This window comes from Nyctereutes procyonoides, unplaced genomic scaffold, assembly GCF_905146905.1.
Source record: "Nyctereutes procyonoides isolate TBG_1078 unplaced genomic scaffold, NYPRO_anot_genome, whole genome shotgun sequence".
In the NCBI taxonomy this organism is placed as follows: domain Eukaryota; kingdom Metazoa; phylum Chordata; class Mammalia; order Carnivora; family Canidae; genus Nyctereutes; species Nyctereutes procyonoides.
In genome coordinates, this window is record NW_026575082.1 from 15,277,875 (window position 1) to 15,296,601 (window position 18,727).

Sequence of the window (18,727 nt, forward strand, 5' to 3'; positions counted from 1 at the left end):
TTCTATAGTACTTTTTTTTATGACTGAATGTATCTCTGATCAGGAAGTGGCAATCACAGAATAATAAGCGTAATCACATCAAGGAGGGCTTTGTTGTTGTGTCTGTGGAGCATGCCTATTGAAACCTGCACCTGCTCCAAATCAAGAAATGCTTTCAGGTTGTCAAATATCAATTGTCAATGACTTCCAATGGCACTGTACTGAAAACAGAGTTAATGTGTTTCCTTGAAAAGTTATCTGAATTGGCTTGTCCATAGTTATCTCTAATTGCTTTATGGGGAGGAAACATACACCATATCACAGAAATAGAAAAATGAACATGAGAACTTATGTTCATCTTTTGCTCCTTTTAAATTCTAAAGAACAGTTATTCTTTTGGTGGGTGGCTGTTTAAAGGAATAACAAAAATATATATGTTTGTATAAATACATGCACACACACATATACATGCACACATACACTTTCCAAATTACTTAATCTCAAAATGCTAACAACTGTTGAAATTTGGAATCCTCATAGTACCTGTAAGACTAACGCCAGAGTGGGTAAGTATTGACTTAATAGCTTTCGTTTGGCATTGTTCGAGAAGCCTTAAATCACCTAATTCAAGGTTATCTCCCCAAATATGTTATTGTTTTACAATGAAGTTTTACTGTCTTTCATGTCAAAACATAAGACATATTTCCTGTGAAAATTTGATAAAATAACTTCTCATTCCCTTCTAGGAAAAATGACTATAAAATTGTTTTCCAGTGTTATCTCTAAATCCTGTTTAATCAGTAATCTATGGGACATTTCCTTTTCATTCCCAAACATATAACTATTTTATAAGTCCCATTCACTTGATATATATTAACATTTACTATCAGTTACGAAAAGAAAATTTAAAATTTGTAAGATGGCTGACTCATAAAAACAAATTGTGAATGAGGCAATGTTATAGGAATTTTAGAAAAAAGACCTGCTTACGGTCTAATATTTTTCAAACTCTGATCAACCCTTTCCCTTCTTTTGCCGGCTCACATCTTGCTTAACAAAAGCTGGTGCTCAGATTGATGGGGACTTTCCCTACAGGAGACACATAGGGGGTGAAGAGCTCAATGAGAAAAGGGTGGATGATAGGCAATCAGAAAGCCTGCATAATTAAATGATGCTCTGCTGGCTTCAGCTGAGAGCTTTTAAAATGATTTTAATGGGCATTTGAGGTCCTTGATGAGATCTTATTCGGCTGTGACATTATCCTTAAAGGAAGTCTTCTGTGATGTCTGGAGAAATACCATTTCAGAGATCAGACTTAGTCATAGCTATGATCATTTTTGTTAGCAGTCACTTTGAATGTTCTCTTTAGATAGCAAATTGGGGTTCTTCGACATAGGATTGCCTCTGTCTCATAATGGCCTCAGGCATTTGTCATTTTTCCAGGCAGATTTCTTGAGTTTAAGGGATCAGAAGTCAGCTTTTATGAGAGTCTTAGAATTTGACAATCATTTATTGGATGCTTATGATGAACCAATCATTGTTCATGGACTTACAGGGTCTACAACAAATAGAAACATTACTACCTACAATTATTTCGTACTGTATTGATAATAAACAAATGCCAATAAAATAAACAATAACAAATTATGTGAAAACTTGGAATTTGTTTTCTAGCTGTGTTAACTTGACTTGCTTGTCTACTAGTTGGCATTACTTTTCAATGGAAGAGTGTGCTGACCAAAAATGGGAGGCATCTAACTTTTTGTCTGTCTGTACATTTCTATCCTTTTATTATGAAAATGCATGCTTCCCTTAAAAATATCTTCTGTACATATATTATGTGTTTCAGCGTCTTTACTGATAAACATTACATTTTAATGAATAAATATTATAATGAAATCTAGCAAAATAGGAGTAAAGTATAAAGCCTTCTGATATGTGTGTGTATATATATATGTATATATGTTAGTTCATTTAAGAAAATTGGGATGGAAATATACCTACAGAGCCAAACTTTGTTGTTTTAAAAACATCTTTACAGGGGCACCTGAGTGGCTCAGTGGTTGAGCATCTGCCTTTAACTCAGGTCTTGATCCTGGTCCTGGGATCGAGTCCCTCATTGAGCTCCCTGCAGGAAGCCTACTTTTCCCTCTGCCTGTGTCTGCTTCTCTCTGTGTGTCTCTCATGAATAAATAAATAAAATCTTAAAAAAAAAAACAACAATCCATACTAAGCTAAGAAAAGGAGAAACCTCATTGCAATTTGATTTTCCCTTCTTTATTACTCTGAGACTTACTTTAATATTTGTTGTTTCATGTTTGTTATTTATTTATTTTCTTTGGTGAGTTCTTTTTTATTTATTTTTTTATTTGATTTATTTATTTATTTTTTTGGTGAGTTTTTATTCTTGTTCTTTGCTTATTTTCCTGTTAGGATGAAGTAGTGTCTATTCTCCAATAGGAATGAAAATATGAAGACTAATCTGGCTTGTAGCTTAGACTGCTGTTTCTGCTATCTCCCATCACAACTCAGGTAGGAAAAGTACCTTCTCACTCATACCACTATCACAAAAGTTAGGAACTCTGCTTCGAATGATGCTTGATGGATTTCCAAAAAAACACCTCCTTTAATTTAACTCTCTTGTCCTCTTGCTAGGACTCAGGAATAAGCCCTTCCTCTGTCTTTCTCATAATAATTTTTAATATCTGAAATGATGCTAGTTACTGATTTGTTTGCCTGTTTACTACTTATGTACTCCCTCCTCTTCAACCCCAATAAGAGAACATTGTTTGGAAGATGGGGACTCTATATTTCTTGGTCACTGATGTCGTTCTTGGTAACAACAGTATCTGGAACATAGTAGGGGCTCAATAGTTATTAATTGACTAATTAAGTGGCTGACTGGTCTAAAGAACATTCCAACTTACAATATTGAGTTTTGATCCAAATCTGTGCTCCTTGGTCATCTCTTCTGTTGGAATTAGTTTTCCCCCTAAACAGTTTTCAGTTTGTCTGAAGAACAGAGCCCAAAGAGTGAGGAGGGCTGTGTTTTTCCAGGGTGGGGCTAACTGTTCTGCATCAGACCACAGAGTTAACCATGGCTGCAACCCATGTCAGTGGTCTAACCTTGGGCACTCTATTTAACGTCCTTAGTGTCTGCTTTCTCTCAACTACCTAACTTTCCTCAACTGAACGAACAAGAGTGTCTGCCCCATAAGGTTAGTGTGAGGATTAATAGAGGTAATATATGTAAAGCACTTAGAGCAGCGCCTGACACATAGTAAGTGCTTGATAGATGTTGTTATTATTATATTAGTCTGGGCTCCTAGCGAGAGTTATGTGTCTGTCTCCCTCTCTTGAGGTTAACAAGGAATCTGCATATATAAAGGTGGTGGCCAAGGTAGATAGAGCTTGTTTGCAAATTACTGCCCAGGAATTATTTTTTTCTAAAGCCATTTTATGTAAAATGCCAGACAGTTTTAATTCTGATTTTTTTTCTACAAATGCCTGTGATGGGAATAAGTATTATCCTACTTCTTAGAAAAGTCTGAGGCACAGAAAGGTTAAATGATTTGCTCAAGGACGTAACAAATGAATGGTGGCTGGGAGATAGAAATTATATGACTTCTAGTCCACTGCCCCAGACTGGGCTCATTCTATTTAGATGTTATGTTCATACTTAATATTATAGATCCAAACGACCTGGACTCATCTCCCATTTCCTGTATCGTAGAAGTATGCAGATGGTGCACATAAAGGGAAGGTTACAAGTCAAATGTTGTATCATGGACAGAGAGGCTATAAAATTGAAACATGATCCTCTCTATTATTCCACTTTTATTTGAAGCCTATTCTTTCTTTTTATTCACTTGAAAATACTATTTATTTGCTTTGTGGAGAAGGCATATTCTAGTTTGAAATTATTTCTGTCAATTGCAAAATAAAGTTATCAACTATATAAAATAAAAGATCACCTTGGCAACTTCAAAAATAATAAAGTATGCTATTATAAGAGGTAAATTTTTACACTAGCAGCAATTTATAATAAAACATTAAATCCATATTTATTGCATGAAAAAATAAATTGGACCACATTTGTACCCACTACTTTATAGCCACATACTATATTAGAGAAGCAAGCTGTAATACAGAATGGAAATACACAAATAGGAAATATTTCCTAGAGCTGTTTTAGTGACTGAGACTAAGATAAGCTTCTTTTGTTAAAATTGCATATGGTATTTCATGGATTGAAACTAGAGTAGAGGCTTAGTGAAAATAGCACAGTGGGTTTTATCCAGGGGTATGGAGTGGAATTATTTAGTGTGGGGGTGGGGAAGAGAACAGACTGGAACATCTGATTGTGGAACCAAAGCAGGGCAGCTGGAAACAGATGAGATGTGGCAAGGGTGATATTTCCAACAGCAGCAGGAAGGGCAATATCCAAACATCAAAAACAGCACTGAAGTCCAACAGATGAACAAGGTGAGTAATGCGTTACCAGCTTTGACCCAGGGGAAGAGAAGAGTCCGGTTGCCAGCACCATCCCTGAGAGGGCCACAGGGCCAGTGCAGAGCTGCCTGGTGGCAGCTGTGCAAGCAGGGACCAAAACAAAGGAGCACTTGGAATGAAGCCTGGGTCCCAGCAGTGGGAGTGAGGAGCCAGCCAGCAGACTCAGGGGCTGGTGAGTGCACATGAGCCATATTCTTCAGGTCTCTCTCCATTCTAGATGAGGAAGGAAATACTAAAAGGGAAAAATACCAAATTGAAAAAAAAAAGTCATGTGTAATTTGTAACATAAAATACCCCAGGCTAGTAAAACCTGGGGCTGTTTCTGTTCACATGATTTTTTAAGGCGACACATGCACAAACACTGCTTTTTTAAATAAAAAGAAATATCATAATGTTCTGTCATTTGGTGAACACTTATTCTATGTGTTCACTTCTTATCTCATACAAGTCTTATAAAAACTCTGCCCAGGAGATGTTATAATGCTTATCATAGAGTTGATGAAAATGGGTTCAAAACACATTATATAAATCTCCCAAGGTCACCCTGTGAAAGCATCAGGATTCCAGCAGATATCATGAACTTGCTACCTGACCCTACTATCTCTGCCATTTAGAACCATGTCTCAGGAGTTTAAAATCCAGATGTGCTCATTAAAGCAATACAACCAATTGAAAAGGCCACACTTTCTGTAATACAGTCTTAAATTCTAAACACATACACACTGAAGTTATATATATATATATATATATATATATATATATATATATATGTCACAATGTGAAAGCACTGCTTTGCTTATACTTTTCTTTCTCCCAGGGATGGAAATTGCTTGGCAAATTCCTCCTATGACAAGGAGAGGTGCTTCCAGTTAAGGAAGTTTGTACAGCAAGTAAAGTAAGACCAAACTCACACTGACTTAAATAGAAAACTCCCCTTTAAGAAGAAGTTCAAGTAACTCTGAACATGAATGGGCTTAATGACCCCATCAAAAGGCGCAGAGTTTCAGACTGGATAAAAAAACAGGACACATCTATTTGCTGTCTACAAGAGACTCATTTTAGACAGAAGGACACCTACAACCTGAAAATAAAAGGTTGGAGAACCATTTACCATTCAAATGGTTCTCAAAATATACCCTAAAAACTACAGAACACTTCTGAAAGAAATTGAGAAAGACACAAAGAGATGGAAAAATATTCCATGCTCATGGATTGGCAGAATTAATATTGTGAAAATGTCAATGTTACCCAGGGCAATTTACACGTATAATGCAATCCCTATCAAAATACCATGGACTTTCTTCAGAGACTTAGAACAAATTATTTTAAGATTTGTGTGGAATCAGAAAAGACCCCAAACAGCCAGGGGAATTTTAAAAAAAGAAAACCATATCTGGGGGCATCACAATGCCAGATTTCAGGTTGTACTACAAAGCTGTGTTCATCAAGACAGTGTGGTACTGGCACAAAAACAGACATATAGATCAATGGAACAGAACAGAGAACCCAGAAGTGGACCCTGAACTTTATGCTCAACTAATATACGATAAAGGAGGAAAGACGATCCACTGGAAGAAAGACAGTCTCTTCAATAAATGGTGCTGGGAAAATTGGACATCCACATGCAGAAGAATGAAACTGGACCACTCTCTTGCACCATACACAAAGATAAACTCAAAATAGATGAAAGATCTAAATGTGAGACAAGATTCCATCAAAATCCCAGAGAAGAACTCAGGCAACACCCTTTTTGAACTTGGCCATAGTAACCGGAGAAGGACAAACAGTGTATGTTCTCATTCATTTGGGGAATATGAATAATAGCGAAAGGGAATATAAGGGAAGGGAGAAGAAATGTGTGAGAAATATCAGAAAGGGAGACAGAACATAAAGACTTCTAACTCTGGGAAATGAACTAGGGGTGGTGGAGGGGGAGGAGGGTGGGGGGTGGGGGTGAATGGGTGACGGGCACTGAGGGGTACACTTGACGGGATGAGCACTGGGTGTTATTCTGTATGTTGGTAAATTGAACACCAATAAAAATTAATTAAAAAAAAAAAAGAAAACAGATTTGTTTATTCAGGTAGTGAAGTGTCACTGAATAAGTCTGAAGCTTCAGAAACAGATTGAATCAGAGACTTCAGTTATGCCACCAGAGCCCCAGCCTCTTTCTGCACATCTTCCTGCTGTCTTCCTGTGTACGCCCAAGTATGCTAATGGCAAGGTAGCAAAATAAATGGAGTAGTTCCAGACCTTACATTCTTCACATTCAGGAGACAGTGGGGTTTCTTGGTCCCATCATTCCCAGCCAGAGTGTTGGGACTCATGATTGGGTTGGCAAAGGTCATTGGCAGCCAAATGATTGTTTGCTGGTTCACCAGGGTTTGGGCATTGTGAACAATTCCTCAAACTGAAGTGGAACCCCACTCAGCTGTGAGCACTGAGAATAGGAGAGTTTGGGGTTCCTCTAGTTGGGAGGCAGCACTAGGTACTAGGACAACGAACATTGGATGGTGGGCAACAAAACATAAAACAGCCCTATAGGGGATAAGACACAAGAGGGGTAGAGTAAAAATCTGAAGTACAAAGTACCAGGTGTTTACCCTGGACTCTGTGTGTACCCTGGAGGCCACCTCTAATGCTCTAAAAGTGCAGATGGGATGAGTTTATATTTGTGGTAAATAAAAGACTTTAATTCCTCAACATTTTTTTCTTTAAGTTTTTGTGTAATATGTGAACATGATGAATAAACCAAACAGCTCGGAAAGATTACAATGAAAATAGAGGTCTCCTTCTCCCTTGTCATCACACTATTCTCTAAGTCTTTATCCTTCTTCCCCAGGGTAACCACTATAATAGGTTTCCTGTGCAATTCCAGACAAAAAATTCATATAGTGATATATTTTTTCCTCCAAATTTCCATAGTAGAAAAAGAAGAAAGCATTACCTAACTCATTCAAGAAGGCTAACACAACCCTCATCCCAAAACAACAACACAAGATTTATTAAAATAGAAAAGCTCAGCCTATTTTAATTTTTAAAATATAGATGCCAAAAATCCTAAATTAAATTGCAGATTAAATGCAAATATGTATACAAAAGATAATATACCATAAATAAATGAGTTTACCTTGGGTGCACGTGAACAATTTCTATCAGAACATCCATAAATATTACTCATCACATTAAAAAAACTAAAAGAGAAAAATCAAATAATCATCCCATTAAATGGAAAAGACATCTGATAAAATAACTATTAAACAAAAAACTTTTATTTCCCTAGAAATAGCCAGATGAATACTATCTATAATAAACAAGTGCAAGCATCGATCTCAATGTATGTGCCAAAGCATTACCTTTAAAATTAAGAATGAGAAAAAAATGTGCCTATGATGACTTCTAATGGCAATCTTAGCATAATGAGATAAGAAAAAGGGATTAGAGGAATAAGTGAAGTAGAGGAAATTAAAATACCACTTTTTACAGATGATAAGATTGTTTTCATGAAGACCCAAAAGATCCTATAAACACATCATTAGAAATCATAGAAAAAAAGTTTCCCAAGAGGAATAGATATAAAAATAAATTAAAAAGACAGTTTAATTTCTATATACCAGTAACAAAGTACTTGGAAACAATTAAAAAGAAGAAACAATTAAAGAAGACCTTTATTATGGTATCAGAGAATATAAAATATTCTTAGAATAAATATAACAAAAGGTGTGCAAGAAATCTATAGAAACATTATGAAACATACTTTAAACACAAAAAGCCCTAAATAGAGAATTACCATGATCATGTTCAGGAAAACTGAATAAAGGTATAGATCCTCATATTACAATAGACATTACATTTCCAGTATTTTTACAATCAAAATCTAAATAGTTTATTGACTGAAGATGCTATTAAAATTTTAATGAAAAAGCAAAGAGCCAAAGCTAGGGATACTATTTTTTGAAAAAGAGAATAGGAATTTACCCTATTAAATACTGGGATTTACTAAGAAGCTAATAAAAGCAAGTCAGTATATTGAGTACAGAGATAAATCAATTGACCAGTGGAACAGGGAATCTTGAAACAGACCTATACAACTATGGAACTTCGGAATATCATACATGAGGCATTTTAGATCAAAGGAGAAATGAGGGACAGTTCACTAAACAGAGCTGGAAAAAAAGTTATACATACGGAGAAAGATGATTTGGACCTCCATCTTATGTAATGTATAAGAAACTTCAGAAGGATTAAATACTTCAGTGTCAAACCCAAAATGTTTAAACTGTCAATAGAAGTTCTTTATGACTCTTTTAGATACACTGTAGTCTACTTAGAAACATAAAAACATAATGGGTTATTGTATAGTAGTCAAAAGTCATGAATTAGGCTGACACACAACAATATGAATGACCCTAAGCAATCTAATATTAACAGAAAAAGTAAGTCCTATAAGATACCCACAACATAATGTCCTTTTTATAAAGTTAAAAAACTAATACATACATAAACAGAACATTTTTAGGAAATTATTTTTAGTTTTGCATTTTATATTTTAAGTCTGTGTTCCACTGAGAGAGGAGTGAGTGAGTGAGTGAGTGAGTGAGTGAGTGAGTGAGTGAGTGAGTTATTTATTTATGGAGATGTAAGTTCTGTGTCTTACATTGATTTGTTTGTGTGGGGATGTTCAGTTGTTCCGGCACCATTTGTTGGAGAGTATCTTTGCTTCATTGCAACTTTGTCAAGGATCAGTCAACTCTATGTACGTGGGTCTATTTCTAGGCTCTTTCTTCTGTTTAGCTGACCTATTTGTCTGTTCTTTCACCAATACAACACTGTCTTGATTATTGCAGCTTTATAGTAAGTCTTGAAGTCAGGTGGTGTCAATCCTCCAACTTTGTTTCTCTCCTTCAGTATTGCAGTGGTTATCCTGGTCCTTTGCCTCTTCTTATAAACTTCAGAATCAGCTTGTCAGTATCCCCAAAATAACTTGCTAGGATTTTGATTGAGATTGCATTGACTAGATAGATCAAGTTAAGGAGAACTCACATCTTGATAACACTGAGTCTTCCTATTCAACAATGTGGAATATCTCTTCATTTCTTTAGTTCTTAGATTTTGTTCATCAGAGTTTTGCAGCTTTCCTCATATAGATATTGTACACATTTTTGTCAAACTTATACCTAGGTACTTCATTTTAGGTGGTACTAATATAATTGGTATTGTGTTTTTAGTTTCAAATTTCACATGTTCGTTTCTGTATAGAGGAAATCACTGGATTATGTATGTTAAACCTCTGTCTTACAACATTGCTATAACTCTTATTAGTTCCAGGAATTTTTGGTCAATTATTTTATTTTATTTTATTTTATTTTATTTATTTTCGTTCTTTTTATAAATTTATTTATTTTTATTGGTGTTCAATTTGCCAACATATAGAATAACACCCAGTGCTCATCCCGTCAAGTGCCCACCTCAGTGCCTGTCACCCAGTCACCCCCACCCCCCGCCCTGGTCAACTCTTTTAGAGTTTCTATATAGATGATCATGATCATCTGTGAATAAAGGTGGTGTGTTTCTTCCTTCTTAGTCTGTATATCTTTCATTTCTCCTCCTCCTCCTCTTCTTTCTCTTTCTTCTCCTCCTCCTTTTCCTCCTCCTCCTCCTTTTTTTCCTCCTCTTCCTTCTCCTCCTCCTCCTTCTCTTTTTTCTATCTCATTGCACTGGCTAGGACTTCAGTACGATGTTGAAAAGGAGTGGTGAAAGGAGACATCTTTGCATTGTACCTAAACTTAGTGGGAAAGCTTTGCATTTCTCACTATTAAGTATGACAGTAGTTGTAGGTTTTTGTGGTTATTTCTTTTTTAGGTCAAGGAAATTTCCCTATATTCTTAGTCTACTGAGAGTTTTTGCCATGGATGGGTGTTGGATTTTGTTAAATGCTTTTTTTTTTTGCATCTATCGGTATGTTCATGTCACTTTCTTTTTTAACATATTGATGTGTTGGCTTACATTAATTGATTTTTGAATGTTGAACCAGGCTTGCCTACCTGGGATAAGTCCCACTTGGTCATCGTGTTTATAGGCATACCTTGGAGATTTTGCAGTACCAAACCACTGCAATAAAGCAAATATCACAATAAAGCAAGTCGAATGATTTTTTTGATTCCCTAGTATATATAAAAGTTATATTTATACTATAGGCTATTAAGCGTGCACTCTGCACTAGCATTATGTATTTTAATATTTTGCCATGTTCACATTTGCCTTCATTCCCTAGGTGTATATGTGTATGTATGTATATATGTGCATGTACATGGATGTAAATACACACCACATGAAGGTATGCTGTGAGTTCCAGGATCAAGTTCCGCATTGGGCTCCCTGTATGGACCTGCTTCTCCCTCTGCCTATGTCTCTGCCTCTCTCTGCGTGTCTCTCATGAATAAATAAAATCTTAAAAAAAAAAAAAGCACAGAGGTAAATTATGCAGTGAGTTGTAATCTTTTTGCTCATGATGGTTCTTGCCTGGATGTTGATAGCTGCTGACCAGGGTGGTGGTTGCTGAGGATTGGTGGCTGTAGTGATTTTCCTAGAATAAGGCAACAATGAAGTTTGCTGCGTCATTGGACTCTTCCTCTCACAAATGATTTTTCTGTAGCATGTAAAGCTTTTGGATAGCATTTACCCACAGTAGAACTTCTTTAAAAATTGGATTCAATCCTGTCAAAACCTACTGCTGCTTTATCAACTAAGTTTAGGTAATATTCTAAATGCTTTGTTGTCAATTCAACAGTCTTCACAACATCTTCACCAGGAGTAGATTCCATTTCAAAATAACACTTTCTTTGTTCATTTGTCAGACTTTCTTTGCTAATTCATATGAAGCAGCTTCTCATCCCCTAAAGTTTTATCCTTAGATTCTGGCAATTCAGTCACATCTTTAGGCTGCACTTTTAAATTTAGTTCTCTTGCTATTTCTACCACACCTGCTCACATATTCTTTACTAAAGTCTTGAACCCTCAGAGTCATTCATGATGGCTGGAATCAACTTCTTCCATACAACTATTGATGCTGATATTTTGACCTCTTCCTATGAATCACAGATGTTACACATGTTCTTAATGGGATTTAGAATGATGAGTACTTTGTAGAACATTTTTAATGTACTTTTCCCAGACGCATTAGAGGAATCACTATCTATAGCAGCTATAGCCTTATGAAATGTATTTCTTAAGTAATGAGACATGAAAGTCAAAATTATTTCTTGATCTGTTGGTTGCAGAATGAATATTGTGTTAGCAGGCATGAAAACAACATTAATTTCATGCATCTCTATCAGAGCTTTGGGTAACCAGGTGCATTATCAGCGAACAGTAATATTTTGATAGGAATATTTTTTTTCTGAGTGGTAGCTCTCAACAGTGGGCTTAAAATACAAACCATATTGTAAACCATAATTCTTAAGGGCCCTAAGATTTTCAAAATGGCAAATGAACATTCTACTGGAAGTTACCAACTGCATCAGCCCTTAACAAGAGAGTCAGCCTGTCCTAGTGCTGTCCATAATTATAGTCAAATAACACGTGGTGGTCTGTATGATGGGCTGAGCCATTAATAAATGGCTTTAAGATTTGGAGAACATGGAAATTGCCATCATGAATGGAAATTGTCCAGATATTGATCAAGATGTACAAACTGAAATAAACTACCTTGTGTAATGGAAGGATGAAAGAGTCTATATGGCAAGGCGGACTCTGAAGGAAGCCATCCAAAGGGTGAAAAGCATAACTTGCAAATGTAGTAGGAATCTTCCAGAGATGATTTGGTTTGTATATGTGCTTATATACAAGTCTATGATGAAGGCCTCTATGAATCCAGTAGATCAGCATATCAGTGAAAAAGAGGAGGGGAAGTATACTAACAATGAGCCCAAACCAGCCACCTGGAAACTCTCCAGGGTCATCATATAGTTTGCTGTAATCTCTCAACTCTAGCAGAAACAATGAAACAGTGGGACTATTAAATTATGGCAGTAATTGGACAATAAATGTAATCTCTCTATAGACTTTATTTTTAAAAAACATGGATGCTTCATTAATAAATGATCACAGACAAAATAATAACTCAGTGTTGCAAAGATGAAATAAGTATATAAGCACCAAGATTTGTTACTTGATCTGGAGACTAATAGTTTATCAGAAGAGGTCATCCTCGGACCATCAGGCTGGATAGAGTTATGGTGTAAAAAAATAATAATCTGCGAAACTGAGTACAAGATCCATCTTAGCTCCTAGAGAGGGTCTGCAGATTCAGTCTCTGTGGGATTGTAAGATGCCCTTTTTCCTTAAACCTTATGATCCAACCCCTGCCAACTTTAGACTTTTCTTCTGCAGATTTCTCACTGGTCAGCCTTCACAGAAATGAAGAGAGTTAAGGCTTTGCTCTGGATTAGGCTTTGGCTTAAGGGAATGCTGTGGCTGGCTTGATCTTCTATCCAGACCACTAAAACTTTCTCCAAATCAGCGATAAGGCTGTTTTGCTTTCTTATCATTCACATGTTCACTGGAGTAGCACTTTAATTTTCTTCAAGAACTTTTCCCTTTTTTGGCTCACTGTTAGGTGTAAGAGGCCCAACTTACTGCCTGTGTCAGCTTTTGACATGCCTTCTTCACTAAGCTTAATTATTTCTAGCTTTTAAAGTGAGAGATGTGTGGTTCTTCCTTTTACTTGAACACTTAGAGGCTATTGTGGGGTTATTAATTGGCATAATTTTAATATTCTTGCGTCTCAGCAAGTAGGAAGGCCAGAGGAGAGGGAGAGAGATGGAGGGGGGGGGGAGGTCAGCCAGTAGAGCAGTCAAAACACATACAACATTTATCAGTGAAGTTTGCTGTTTTATATGGCCACAATCGGTGGCACCCTACAATTGCTATAGTAACATCAAAGATTACTGATCACAGATCACCATAACAAATATAATAATAATGAAAATGTCTGAAAAACTGCAAGAGTTACCAAAATGTGACACAGAGACATGAAATGAGCAAATGCTGTTGGAAGAATAGCACTGACAGGCTTGCTCTGTGCAGTGGCCACAAACCTTCAATTTGTGAAAAACACAATATCTATGAAGAACAATAAAATAAAAGCATGTCTGTACTGTGTATATTTTACTGTACTTTCTCTCTCTCTCCCTTTTATGGGGAGAGGGATAGAAGGAGAGGGAGAGAGAGAGAGAGAGACTCTTAAGCAGGCTCCATGACTAGCACAGAGCCTGACACGGGGCTCGATCCCAGGCCCAGAGATCATGAGCCAAAATGAAGGCTTGGGCATTTAACCTACTGAGCCACCCAGGCACCTCCTACTCTACTCTCTTCTTGCTTGCATGTTTTCTGGAAAAGTTGCATGTAATTCTTATTTTTGTTCCTCTGTAGGTAAGGTTTCCCTCCACCCCTTTTCAGGGCTTTTCAAGATTTTCTCTTTAATTTCAAAGTGATATGTCAGGGTGTAGTTTTTGGGGCAGTAGTTCTGCTAGGTGTCCTCTGAGCTTCCTGATTCTGTGTTTTGTTGTCTGACTTACTTTAAGGTAATTCTCAATCATTATTGTTTGCACAGAATTTCTTCTATTACTTTCTCTTCCTTCAACATCCAATATTCCCACTATGCATAGGTTCTCTTTCGTAGCTGTCTTACAGCCCTGAGATATTCTGTTAGGTGTTTTGTTTTCCATCTTTGTTCTCTTTGCTTTTCAGTTTTTTTTTAATAATAAATTTATTTTTTATTGGTGTTCAATTTGCCAACATGCAGAATAACACCCAGTGCTCATCCCGTCAAGTGCCCCCCTAAGTGCCCGTCACCCAGTCACCCCCACCCCCCCACCTCCCCTTCCACCACCCCTAGTTCATTTCCCAGAGTTAGGAGTCTCTCATGTTCTGTCTCCCTTTCTGATATTTCCTACCCATTTCTTCTCCCTTCCCCTCTATTCCCTTTCACTATTATTTATATTGCTTTTCAGTTTTGGAGGGTTTTGTTGAGGTATCCTTAAGTGCAGACTGTGTTCAGTCTACTAGCAATCCCATCAAAGGCATTCTTTATTTACTTTCTGGTGTTGTTGCTCTCTAGCACTTCCTTTTGGTTCCTTCTGAGGATTTCCCTCTTTCTGCTTACATTACCTATCTGTTCTTACATGCTGTTTACTTTATCCATTAGAGCCCTTGGCATATTAATCATAGCATTTTAAAGTCCTGGTCCAATAATTCTAACATCCGTGCCATATCTGGTTTTGATGCGTTCTCTGTCTTTTCAAATTGTCCTTTTGGCCTTTTGGTATGCTCTGATGATATCCCAGCATATCAGACTCTGCTTAACTAGTTTCCACCGAGAGCAGGTTTGTTAAGAAGAACAGTATCTTCTGGTGTATTTCAAAATGATTCCTCTTTTTAAACACCCCTTTTGGAAGCACTGGGGAATTTTTATTAGAAATTTACTGTAGGAACCTGTTCAGGCCCCTACCGGTAAATCCCATGAAGTTATGGGGCCTCCTGATGACTAGGTCTCCATAGGGCTTCTAACTCTCAGACTAGTCTACACTGAGCCTCCAGCAACATGTCAGTTACAGTTCAGTTTCCTTCCCCAGAACTGGCTCCTGAGGCAAGCAGTTTCTACTTGTTAGCCTCTATTTCAGGAAATTGTTATTCTCTATATTTGCTCTAGGTCTTTCCAATCACTGGGGTAGTGATTTGCTGTGTGTCCTCACCTCTCTTATGTATCCTAGAATTTTGTTGATATATCCATTTGCTCAGCTTTTTGCTACTTTGCAGCTTTGAGTCTCCTTATGTGCAGAGTCAGAAACTGGAAGTGTAGTTGTATTCGTTTTTATTGCTGCTGTGACAAGTTGCCATATACTTAATGGCTTAAAAACAACACATATTTATTATCTTATAGGGTTGAAAGTCAGAAATCTAAAATGGCTCTCACTGGGTTAAAATCAAGGTATCAGCATAGCTGTGTTCCTTCTGGAGGCTCTAAGCAAGCCCTTTGCTTACTTTTTCCAGCTTCTCGAGTCCACCTGCATTCCTTGGCTTGTGGCCTCTTCCATCTTCAAAGCCGGCCTTGACTGCTTGAGTCTCTCTCCCATCACTTCACTCTGATACTAACTCTTCTTACCTCTTCCACTTTTGATGACCCTGGTGATTTTGTTGGGCCCACACCAGGCCCTCTTGGGTAATCTTTCTATTTTTAAGTCTGGACATCAGCATCCTCACTTATATTTGCAACTTTAATTCTTCCTTGTCATATAACATAATATATTCCCATGTTCTGGGGATTAGAGCATGGGCATATTTAGAGTGCTATTACCTTGCTTACCACAGAAGTCACGTAGCTTGTGACTTTTAAGACAGCTTTTCAGATAACTAATGACTCATATAAACTTGTAGTGGTGGAGATCATGCTTTGTTTCCTGTTGGTCTTAATATTGGCATAAAAATTGCCATTCTATTTTAGTTCTTTAGCTTTCTGATTTGACTCCTATCAATTTTAATTTACAAAACCTAATCTACGTTGTGTTTTAATATATCTAGTATGGTACCTCTTTATTTTACTGAGGTCACCCAAATAGCTCAAATTAGTAAAGAAATCAGTGGACTTAATTATATTCATTGTTTTGGACACATTTGTCACATTGGTCCAATTTGTCAAATGAGCAACTTTTGTATATATGTCTAAGTTTCACGGTTACATGTTTTGATCAAAGATAAAGGAACAACTGCTAATATAAAAGTTTTTTTAAAGAAATTATAAAAATTATATATGTTTTAAAATGTAATTTATCTTACATAAGTTATAAAAGTCATATATTATATAAGCTTTTAAAATCATAAAACAAATTTTATAATTTAATTGGTATTCAAGTAAAGTAGATAAACAGTAAAATATTTTTTGTTTTTTAATGTAAATTTTTGCCCAAGTGGAATTTATATTTATACCCACCATGTGGGGAAAATGACTAATGATTAGATATTATATTCTGTCTATTTATACATAATTGAATATTTCAAGACATCCATCAGTTATTCCTAGAGGCAAAGTCAAGCACAAATACCTACATTAAAAACAATTCAAAAATTTTATTAGCTTTTACGGTGTTCTATCCTGGATGCACTTAGGATTTTTTTCTTTCAATAGCTTACCTATATTCTCAAAGAATGGTTGCCATTGACTTAATTTTTTAATTTAATTCAATTTTAACTTTACTGAAATTACATTTTAATAATTTACGATGATCTCTGTTTAACAAGCTGTAAACTTTATAGGCATATCTGTCTTTATCTTAGCAGCTACAGATGGCTGATCCCAACTGCTAGAAACTTTTACAAAATATAAATCATAAGTGGGTAGAAATGATCCTTTGGAGCCCCTTCTTATGTTAATCTACAGGTGTCTGCGTTATATATGTATGTTTCAATGTTGGAGTCTCAAGATCTCAAAAAGCCTTAGTGAAAGCATCTTCAGAACCAAATAGAAGTGTTCTGTATTTTAACTGTCTTCCATTTGAAAACCAAATCCAGAACAGGCTATTGCAGGATCTAAAAATTTGTATAACATCACCCTTGTTTCTGTCATGCTCCATTATTTATGTACTATATTCCGCCACCACTGGGTAATTAACTCCCTTTGTCCTTGGTATCCATGTGGGTGTTACTACCAGTCACATTTTACTCCTAGGCACCTTGGAAAAATGAGTATGTGAATGCTATGCCTACACACGTTCTGCATACAGATCCTGTTGCACGCCACTAAAGGAAAGCAGAATGTAAGGCAGAGCTTCCCTGATGAGACAAGAGATGTAAGGAAATGTTTTAACCAGTGTTTTGAACCTAGTTTGTTGAATTTAATTGAATGAACCTGGATTAGAAAAGCAAATATTGTAAGGTCTGTGGAGGATGCAAAGATAAATATGATGCAGCTCTACCTTTTGGGGTGGAAAATCAAGAGAGGCAGGTGGATTTGTAACTAACTCTAAGGCAGTCAAGATGTTATAATAGAAGTAAGGGAAGAGATTGATTTCAGTTTTAATTTTGTTTTTGAGAAAGTTTGTGGGGTTTTGAGATGGGTTGTGTGGTATTTTTTGAAAATATTTTTAGTATTAAGTAATTACAGACTCATAAGTTGTAAAAATAGCATGGAGAGATCCAATGTACTCCTTGCCCAGCTTCTCTTAATGGTACCATGTTATAGAACTAGTACATTCATCAAAACTAGGAAATTGACACTGATACAATGCAATTAAGTAGACTACAGATTTCATTGAGTAATCTTTTAGTATGCATAAATAAAAGAGGGAAGGAGAAAGGAACTCTAGGTTGAGGAAATAGCATTTGGTTGAGTATAGGTCATGAGAGACTTTGGATTATTCAAGAAACCTGCCGGAAGGGACTTTAACAAGTAAGCTGTCCCCTTTCACTTTATAAATGAACTAATAAGGCCCAGAGAGATTAGACAACTTGCTTATTTCATTTTCTTTCGTTGGTTAGTGACTGAGTTTAGGTATATTTATACAGCATACACCGGAGTGCTGGTCTCCAAGATCTTAGTCCAGGAATATTCCTTCCCAAACTATGTTTTCTTAGGTGGAATAAATAGATGGTTATTCTTTGAGAACCTCTGTTGAGATCCTCCCCTAGGCATAATTTTTCCTCCGAGTCCCTGGAGCCTAGTGCAATATCTGACACACAATAGATGCTCAGTAAATATCTACTGAATGAATGAACCACTGAATTTCTTTTTTAACCCCTACAACTGAAGGAGAGGCACTTCAACCGAGGATAATAAGAGAATAAATCACACCCACAATTAGCTCACTGCAGTGGAATTCATTACTAAAAGTCAATTTGCAGTTGGGCAAAATGACAGCTGGAAGAAGGAATTTGGGCAGAGAAACACGTTTTATTTGAATTATGATGAATTAAAAATGTACACAGGCAATTACTCCTATTTCAGCTACAATGTGCAGTAAATGTGTAAATAAAAGGTGTGAGTGTCCAATGTGGAAAAAGGCGTATTCTCCTTTTCTGATTTTGAACACATGCATCAGATGTCCCTTCATAGGGATCATTATCGTTTTTAGCTTAATTCCAAGCTAAAAAACAGAATCATTACGGAAATACTGCTTTTCTTATTGAGCAATCTGTAGGATAGCTTGTTGCCAAATTAAGCAGCACACAGCACTTGTTAACT

General features: G+C 36.5%; 1 pseudogene; it reads right to left on the reverse strand.

The window, feature by feature from the left end:
* Positions 1-12,039: 12,039 nt before the first annotated feature.
* Positions 12,040-12,771, reverse strand: LOC129514426 (lathosterol oxidase-like; annotated as a pseudogene).
* Positions 12,772-18,727: the final 5,956 nt, after the last annotated feature.